This window comes from Ictalurus punctatus, chromosome 9, assembly GCF_001660625.3.
Source record: "Ictalurus punctatus breed USDA103 chromosome 9, Coco_2.0, whole genome shotgun sequence".
Classification (NCBI taxonomy): domain Eukaryota; kingdom Metazoa; phylum Chordata; class Actinopteri; order Siluriformes; family Ictaluridae; genus Ictalurus; species Ictalurus punctatus.
Window position 1 is genome coordinate 8,516,701 of NC_030424.2, and position 10,050 is coordinate 8,526,750.

Genomic DNA, 10,050 nt, shown 5'->3' on the forward strand with positions numbered 1-10,050 from the left:
ATATGTTTCACCTGGTTAATAGATTTACTGTTAACAGGCTGAGTAACAAAAAGTTAATTAAGCATGATTTAATTTAGTAAGCTCTCTGTTTGCAACTGCGACCTCGTGTTAACTAAAAGCTAAGCTAACGACTTTACCGTTACCTCAGGATGGAAGAAAATTCTGTCATCAGTTACCCTCATGTCGTTGGTGGTCGGCTGGTGACCACTGGTCAAATTCACTGGTCAAGTCTTGCACTACAGTAGCAGCTATTTAGTAGCAAATATGGTTCTCTCACATCTTCCTGTGCACTAGTTCCTTTTCCAGCCATCCCTGAATAGTGGAAAAAAAAAGATTGCAGTTTATTCCTTTTGAAAAGGGTGGAATTCGTGCAAGTCTGTAGTTATATGACCAGCACATTCTGTAGGCGTGATTTATCATCTTGGGGTTGTTCACCGACAGAATTTATTGCTATCTCAGACAGATTGAGAACACAATTCCATCTTTATACACCACTGGGAGTTCTCCATCAGTAAGAGTGTGTAATATAATTTTATCTACCATTCAGGTGCCTCCCTGTGTTGGATCTCTGTGACCACTAGTGCTCCTGATCATGAACCTTGGCTCAAAAGTACGGCATAACTCCAAAAGCACACAGGATCTCGTGATCTATGATATCATTCTTGTTAAAGTCGATAAGAAAGGGTCAGAACACTGCGTTCAGAAATCCTCCACAGTTGAAAGCAGGCTCTCGTTAAACTCATAAAATTCTCTTTGCTAAATTACTGTCAAGTTTGTATAGATTCACCAGGGTGTGGCACATCGCAAACACTACTGCATGTAGTGTAAATCAGTCATGCACTCCATCCTGCCATCAGTCTGCTTCCTGGTTCAAAGACAAATATGTCGACATACGGGATCAAAGCACAGATCTCGAGTTTCATGGACACGTTAAATGTCAAAAGATGTCAGAGTCCTAGCTAGTACATACAGTGCTGTGAAAAAGTATTCGCCCCATCCTGATTTCTTCTATTTTTGTGTACATCTCATACTAAATCATTTTAGACCTTCAAACGAAATACAACATGAATCAAAAGCAACCAGAGTAAACACACAATGCGGTTTTTAGTTATTTATTTATTTTATTGAAGCAAAAAACAAAAAGTTATCCAACATATTTCACTCGTGTGAAAAACTAATTGCCCCCTTAAACTTAACCTTAATCCAGTTGTACCACCTTGCTTAAAGTTGCTTAAAATAAAAATCATAAGCAAATGAATAAACATAAATGTAAAATAATTGAAACAAATAATTATGGAGAACAACTAATTAAGAAAACAAGGGCATTTTTTTTTAAACATTCAGTAAGCCTGTGGCAGATTGAGTACTCCTTATACTGTAAGTGTGTTAAGTGTGTTAATCATATACCCCCCATTATTATTATATGGTTATGCTGAAGGTAACAAACCACAATAAAGGTTTTATGTAAAATTTACTGTAAAATGAGATGAAATATGACTGCCAGAAAACCATTAAGCACTGTCTTTAATGCCTAACTGCTTATACCAGTTATGAGATGCCAAATGGATAAAATGTTGAGTAAAATAATAAAAACAAATCATTTTGAACCAGTAATAACTGAGCCAGTAATAACTGAGAATTGTTACACTTGGTCCAGGTTCATTAACTGTACGTATTTCATAGCAAATTTCATCTCACGTTACAGTAACTGTAATGCTATCCTTTATTATGAAAACAGGCTGCGCCTAATGCGAGTATTAATATGAATTTAATACAATAGCCTGTATTAAATTTTGTCTAATTCAAAATAACAATGAAGGGAGACAAAGCCTCCAAATTCATGATTCCCCACCCCCACCCCCCGGAATACCCATTCTGATACAGTTACATTACACTACAATACCACTTACGGAATTTATTACGGTGGCCATTGACCATGTGTACTCTAGCTCATTAATGTAATTATATTTTAGTTAAAGTGTAAGTACTTGTTGTAATGATATTTAGGTATTATACAAAAACTGAAAGGTTAATAGCCCTACAGTTGAGGCCAGAAGTTTCCATACCCCCAGGCTAAAAACATTCAAACTCGGTTTTTCACAACTCCACCCATTTCATGTTTCCATATATTTCCTGTGTTGAGTCATTTAGAGTACCTACTTCATAAAAGGTTATTTCAAAATAATAACTAAGAGACAGATTTATTTAAGCTTTTATTTAATATATCAGATTTTCACTAGTTCAAAAGTTTACATACCCTTTGTAATATTTGGTGGCATTGCCTTTTAATTGCTTGAACTTTAATCAAACACTTGGCGTGGCCTTCCAAGCTTCTCACAATACTATGCAGGAAACTTTTGCTCATTCCTCCTGACAGAACTGTTGTAACTCAGTCACGTTTGTGAGCCTTCTTGCTTAAACATGCATTTTGAGTTCATTCCACGTGTTTTCTATGAAATTCAGGTCAGGGCTTTGGGATGGCCACTCCAATACTTTCACTTTGTTGTCCTTAAACCTTGGATGTATGTTTTGAATCCTTTTCCTGTTGGAAGACACAGTTTTGAGCTAATTTGAACTTTCTGGCTGTTGTCTTGAGGTGTTGCTCCCGTATTTCTAGATAATCCTAATCATCTATTTTCTTAAGTGTCTTAAGTCTTAAGTGTCTATCCCGTGTCTTTTCCAGGAAAAACACCACGTCAACATGATGCTTCCACCCCCATGCTTCACAGTTGGGATGGTGTTTTTGGATTAAAATCCTCACCTTTTCCCCCTATACATACTGTAGTGCTGATCATTATGACCAAACAGTTCATTTTTTTGTTTAATCTGACCAGAGAGCACTCCTCTAAAATTCTGGTAATCACCTGCAAACATCACGCTGGCTTTTTTTTTAATAATGTTGGCTTCAGAATAGGGGCTGCTTCCTTGTGTGGCACTCCTTCAGGACATGCAGGTGTAGGACTCTCTTTAAGATGAATGTACATATTTGGTATCTGATGCCTCCAGCTCCTTCACCAGTTCCTTTGTTGTAGGCTTGGGGTTCAATTGACCCTTCTTGACCAAAGTTTGCTCATCCCTGGGAGTTAATTTGTGTCTCTTTCCTGAATGATGCATTGTTTTTGTGGCCCTATGATTTTTATATTTGCTTGTGGCACCCTCCATTGTTTGGAAATTGGTCCTAAGGAGGAGCCAGACTTGTGGTCTTGGCTGAGGTGCTAGGATTTTCAACAGTGGGTATCAACAGCTAAAAGCCACTGTCTCTAAAGGCCATTTTACAGCCAAATGTCTCTACCATTAACTCCTTATCATTACAATTGGCCAATCAGAAGCTTCTAAAAGTCATTACATCAATTTCTGGAGTTTTGCAGACTGTTTAAAGAGACAGTGCACATCAACCTTTGACCCACTGGCATTCTGATATAGTGAATTAAAGCTGAAATAAATTGTTTAAAAATAACCTCTGATGTGGAAAAAAGTAGATGCCCAAACTGACTTGCCAAATGAAATGTATGGTAAAACAAAAACTGAGATTGAATATCTTTCTAGCTGTCTGTAAACTTTTGGCCTCAACTGTATATTGAATCAAAACTGTTTATTGTTGTTTACTGAAAGTCAGTTTAAGGCTGTAAAGTGTATTTTGAATAAACATCACATACTGTAAATACAGCTTCCTCTGACACGGTCACTTACAAAAATAATCTTTAGCATACACGTATAACTAATTTTGAAATAACAAGTAAGCTAGCTCCTCTTTAACATAGTCAACAGAGTATCTATTGTAATTCACATGGTTTTTGCACCAGCTCTATTACTCTGACCCTACTTGATCTGCTCAATATTTCCAATGTACTGTATACACACACCAGACACTTTAATAGAAACACCTGTACTCCTGCTCATTTATGCGGTTATCCAATCAGCCAATCATGTCACAGCAGCACGATATATATTTTTAAAAAAAAACCCACACAGATAAAGGTCAAGAGCTTCAGTTAATGCTTTTCTGTTAATCATGGTTCTAGACAGTGGTTATTTGATTGCTGTAGCGTTCCTACAGCTAGAACCAGTCTGACCGTTCTCCTCTGACCTCTTCCATAAACAAGGTATTTCCACCCACAGAGCTGCCTCATACTGCATATGTTATGCTTTTCATACCATACTTTGTAAACTCTAGAGACTGTTGTATGTGAAAATCCCAGGAGATCAGAAGTTTCTGAAATACTTGAAACAACCTTCCATCACCAACATCCACGCCCCAGACAAAGTCACTTAGATAACATGTTTTCCCCATTCTGATGTTTGATGTGAGCATTAACCAAAGGCATTGTACTGCTGTGACATGATTGGCTTACTTGTAATTCCAAACCTAATTGTAATTGCTAAAGTTTGGTTTGTATGAAAATGAATTTGTCACAGGTAGCTGTATTTACAGTACGTGACATTTATTCAAAATAGACTTTACAGCCCCAAAGTCACGTTCTCAGTTTTACAATAAACACTTCCATGTAGATCAATGTGCACTATAACTGGAATCTACAGTCATTATTCAATGAAACAATGTTGTACTATGCGGTCACTTGGTTTGAACTCATGCACACATGAGGCGGTCTGGGGAAAAACCTTCTCATGCTGAAATCTGCTATGAGAAATTCTGAAAATGAAATGTTTTACTGGACTGAAATACGTTTTTCTTTGCACATATCTCAATCAGACGTCATGTTCTAGCATTTTAAAAACCGGTTAACCTCCAAAATTGAAATGAATTGAAAGATTCCATTTCAGTTCCACTAAAAGACATCAACACACCAATGGTCTAAAAGCAGCTGCTATTTATTAAATAAATGTAATATTTCATGAACATGAATATGAAATTGTAAATATGGCAATGAAAACTATGTCTGTCTTTACAGCGGCCTTTATTCATAGCCTACAGGTGGACAAGCTATTCCAAAGCAGTCATTCTGTGTTTAATATCATTGATTTTATTTGATTTTTTAAAGTCCAAGCAACGTTTATGGGATATTATAATTGATTATATTTACATTATAAACGTACTTAGTTTAGTTGGAATTATATAATATATATTATATTGAGCTGACAAGCAAGCCAACGCCCTGAATACCTCTACAACTGTAACCTAATTTACTTACGTAAAACAGCATTAGTCAAACAATAATTATGGGTGCAAGAGTACATAAGCAATCACTCTGATCAGCACGCACACCAGTCTTTATCACTTTATCAGGACCTATCAGCTGAAGCAAAAATCACTTGAACAGCATTTGAACATGGCCCTCGATTGATCTCCTGATCATGAAATTACTGCAAGTTACCTCAGTGAGGTCTGTTTTGTTGACTAAATTTCACTCGTACCCGTGTTTTCATTAGGCAATTATAACATATCTGTCATCTGTACAGAGTAAAGGTAAATATGAGCAAAGAAGGCTGTGAAAATGTGTCTTTATTGTTTAACATTTTGATATTTTGTTTAAAAAAAAATCACAAAAATACTCCCTCATGGATATCATCACAAGTTTTATTTTTAATTAAAAAAAAAAAAATTGTTAAATATATGTGTGCCATAATTACTGGCACCCTTTTAGTCAATACATCGTGCTACCTCCCTTTACCAAGATAACAGCTCTGAGTCTTCTCCTACAATGCCTGATGAGGTTGGAGAATACATGGCAAGGGATCTGAGACCATTCCTCCATACAGAATCTCTCCAGCTCCTTCAAGTTTCGAGGTCCATGCTGGTGGACTCTCCTCTTCAGTTCACCCCGCAGGTTTTCTATGGGTTTCAGTCAGGGGACTGGGATGGCCATGGCAGGACCTTGATTTTGTGGTCAGTAAACCATTTTTGTGTTGATTTTGATGTATGTTTTGGATCACTGACCTGCTGGAAGATCCAACCACAGCCCATTTTAATCTTTCTGGCAGAGACAGTCAGGGTTTCATTTAATATCTGTTGATATTTGACAGAGTCCATGATGCCATGTATCCTAACAAAATGTCCAGGTCCTCTGGCAGAAAAACAGCCCCAAAACATTAAAGAGTCACCACCATATTTAACCGTGGGCATGAGGTACTTTTCCATATGGCTACCTCTCTGTGTGCCAAAACCACCTCTGGTGTTTATTGCCAAAAAGCTCTATTTTGTTTCATCTGACCACAGAAACCAATCCCATTTGAAGTTCCAGTAATGTCTGGCAAACTGAAGACGCTCGAGTTTGTTTTTGGATGAGAGTAGCGGCTTTTTTCATGAAACCCTTTCAAACAACTTGTGGTGATGTAGGTGACTTCGGATTGTGGTTTTGGAGACTTTCTGACCCCAAGACACAACTAACTTCTGCAGTTCTCCAGCTGTGATCCTTGGAGATTTTTTTCCCACTCGAGCCATCCTCCTCACAGTGTGTTGAGAAAATACAGACACACGTCCAATTCCAGGTTGATTCATAACATTTCCAGTTAACTGGAACTTCTTAATTATTGCTCTTATGGTGGAAATGAGCATTTTAAATGCTTGTGCTATTTTCTTATAGCCACTTCCCATTTTGTGAACCTCAACAACCTTTTTCTGCACGTCCCAGCTTTATTCCTTGGTCTTACCCATTGTTATGTACGACTGAGGGAATTTGGCCTGTGTGTTACCTCATATTTATATCCCTGTGAAACAGGAAGTCAAGGTTGAACAATTTCCTGTTCCTAGTCACCCAAGAGTATGAAAATTTTTTTAAATATCAATGGGAATATACTTCAATTATATTTTTTTCATATGCATTCATATGTACCAATAATCATTGCACACCTATATTTAGCAAAGATTAATTTTAAAAGAGTATTTTTGTGATTGTTTTTAAACAAAAACGTCAAAAGGTTAAACAATAAAGGAAATTTTCACAGCCTTCTTTACTCATATTTATCAAGGGTGCCACTGTTAGTGGAGGGCACTCTAACTTGCCATTATCTGTCTGGTTGATGATGTGAAAATACAACTGAATTTATAAAGCTTTCTTTAAACCTTTATTTAACCTTTCTTCAACAAAATGCAGAATACTGATTCAAATATTTATTGCGGAAGACCCTTATCAAATATAAAAAGAAGCTTGTTTGAATTTGACATTAAATGTTCATCCACTAGGTGGTGTGGGTGTTGTGGTTAGTGTTTCATCAGGGCAATCTCCCCACCTTTTCCAGGGTCTTGTTGTGAATGCTGCTGTTCAGACTTGATTACGTTCTCACACATTAAGTACTGACTGATGGGTAATTGGATGAATGAACAGTTAGAGTAGTTGATTAATAGTTCAGGTTTCAAGGCTGATCAGATTTCACATCAAATCAGATTTCAAGCTTGATCAGGTGTGTAGTGAGCAGAGAAAACCCAAGGTGTAGATTAAATGCTTATCTATTGTTTTGTTCAATGTGATTACATTACCATTTTATTTATTTATTTATTTATTTATTACAACTGCTGAGTAGTTGTCTAGATAAATAGATAGCTCAGCATTTAAGATTCTCTGCTAATGTCTGGAAGGTTGAGATTAAATCCTAGGAGCAAAGAGTTATTGTTGTGTGCTTGAGGAAATCTAGTGTATGTTAAATAACTAAATGTTAATGGATAGATTTAAAAAGAAAAAGATAGTGTCACATGCATACTACTGCATAACTTTCCAGAACCTTCACAGTATCTGTCCCTCAGTGATGGAATGAACTTCCAACCTCAGTCCAGACTGCAGAATCTGTCAGTATCTTCAAAAAACAGCTAAAGAACCACCTCTTCCATGAACACCTAACCAACCCCTACAAAGAAAAAAAACAAAACAAAATACCTTACTCTGGCTCTTACACCTCCACTCTGCACACTTTTCTTCTTCTAGAACTCAATTAAAGATCTTGCATGGTAGCACTACTTGTATCGTTCTTTGCTTGATATATCGCTTTGTTTGTATTTCCTCATTTGTAAGTCACTTTGGATAAAAGCGACTTCTGAATAAATAAATGTAAATGTAAATGCATAACTAACTCGGCAGACAAAACTTGTCGAAAATCACCTAATTAGTAAAAGTTGTACATTTTATAATTAAAGATACATTGTTGAAATACATCTAGTAAACCATTAAACACTCTGGTCTGTTAATGAACCCAGTGCTAAAGCCTGGGCTTATATAAGGTGAGTGCTGGGTGCTGAATGTTCTGAATGCGCTGGTCACTTGATAATACGTACAATATTACCCAATAAGCCTGGCAGGATGGGATCATGTGACGTCACAACACTATCACTATCATTTAAACTCACCACTAGAAGGTCATTAGTCATTTGTGACCTCAGACTTTCAGCGGTGTATAATGTGAGCAGCTGGAAGTAATAAAAGTGGAGATTTTGAAACGCTCAGATTGGAAATGACGGCAGTCTTATCCACCGTGATGGCACTTTTCACGGAAAGATTCGGATATTGAGTACATTGTGAATACTATTAGTGGCAAATATTATATGCTACATCTTTTCTTAATAGATTTCGCCTCACTAATAAGCACTTTTAGGTCAATAAATAACAAGGAAAGCCTAATAGATGTAATAAAAATAAAATAAAAATCTGATTCAGCTACTAGTGGCAGTATAACTGTGTGTTTATGTTAGGATAACAACAAGCAAAGGACCTTTGTGTCAGAAAAGGTTGTAGGTGTAAATCATACCTGTGCAGCAAAATATGTGACAAATCCAGCCTCTGCAAGTAAAAGAAGTTGCCATGAAAACCAAGAGCGTTTCCACTCACAGTGGGGTAAGCCAACGTTTATAATACTAACCTGTGTTTTAATACCTTGTTCGATACATTTTGCAAAATGAAATACACTATATGGCCAAAAGTATGTGGACACAATGTCCATCACACCCATATGAAAGTCTTCCACAAACTTTTGCCACAAAGTTGGAAGCACACAATTGTACAGTATGCCTTTATGCTCTAGCATTACAATTTCCCTTCACTGGAGCTAAGAGGACCAAACCTGTTCCAGCATGACAATACCCGAGTGTAAAGTGAGGTCCATGAAGGCATAGATTGCCGAGGTCGCAGTGGAAGAACTCCAGTGGGCTGCACACAGAGCCTTGACCTCAACCACACTGAACACCATTGGGATGAATTGGAACAATTCAATTCAGTTAAGTTCAATTCAATTTTTATTTGTATAGCGCGTTTGACAATGGAAATTGTCTCCAAGCAGCTTTACAGAAACATATAAACACAGGATACATATTATATGTGTGTGAAATTATCCCTAATGAGCGAGCCGGTGGCGAGGAAAAACTCCCTAAGATGATATGCGGAAGAAACCTTGAGAAGAACCAGACTCAGAAAGGAACCAATCCTCATCTGGGTGATGACGGATAGTGTGAAAGTAAAGGAAAGATCATTTTCACATGAAGTCTGTTTTGTTGAACGAGTCCACTGTTCACTAAACCAACTGTGCCCCAGTGCCTGACTTCACTAATGCTCTGAATGAGCAAATCCCCACAGCCACACTCCAAAATCTAGTGGAAAGCCTTTCTCGAGAAGAGTGGAAGTTATTATAACAACAAAGGGAAGAATACATCTGGAATGGAATGTTCAAAAAGCACATATGGGTATTAAGGTCAGGTGTCCACAAACTTTTGGCCATATAGTGTAATTGTCATACAAGCAGGCAGAAGTTTACAGTCTACAATACGTAACTGCTGAAATGCAAGGAAATGTTGGTACTATTATTGCACTATTTCATTTGCACCACTTTTGACCTTAATAATAATAATAATAATAATAATAATAATAATAATAATAATAACATAATACCAGAAACTATTAATTGGTTGGACACTACCGTCATAATGGTAGTGTACTGCTTTTATTTTTATTGATTGAACCCTTTTCATGCATAGTGTCCACACTTATGGATAGTCAATTTAAAGAAAACATAAGATGTAAATCATCTCCAAATCACCTGAGACCTGTATGGTCAAATCCCCTGATGACTGTCATTTAATTTAACATGCATCATTATCCTGATTTCTGTTGC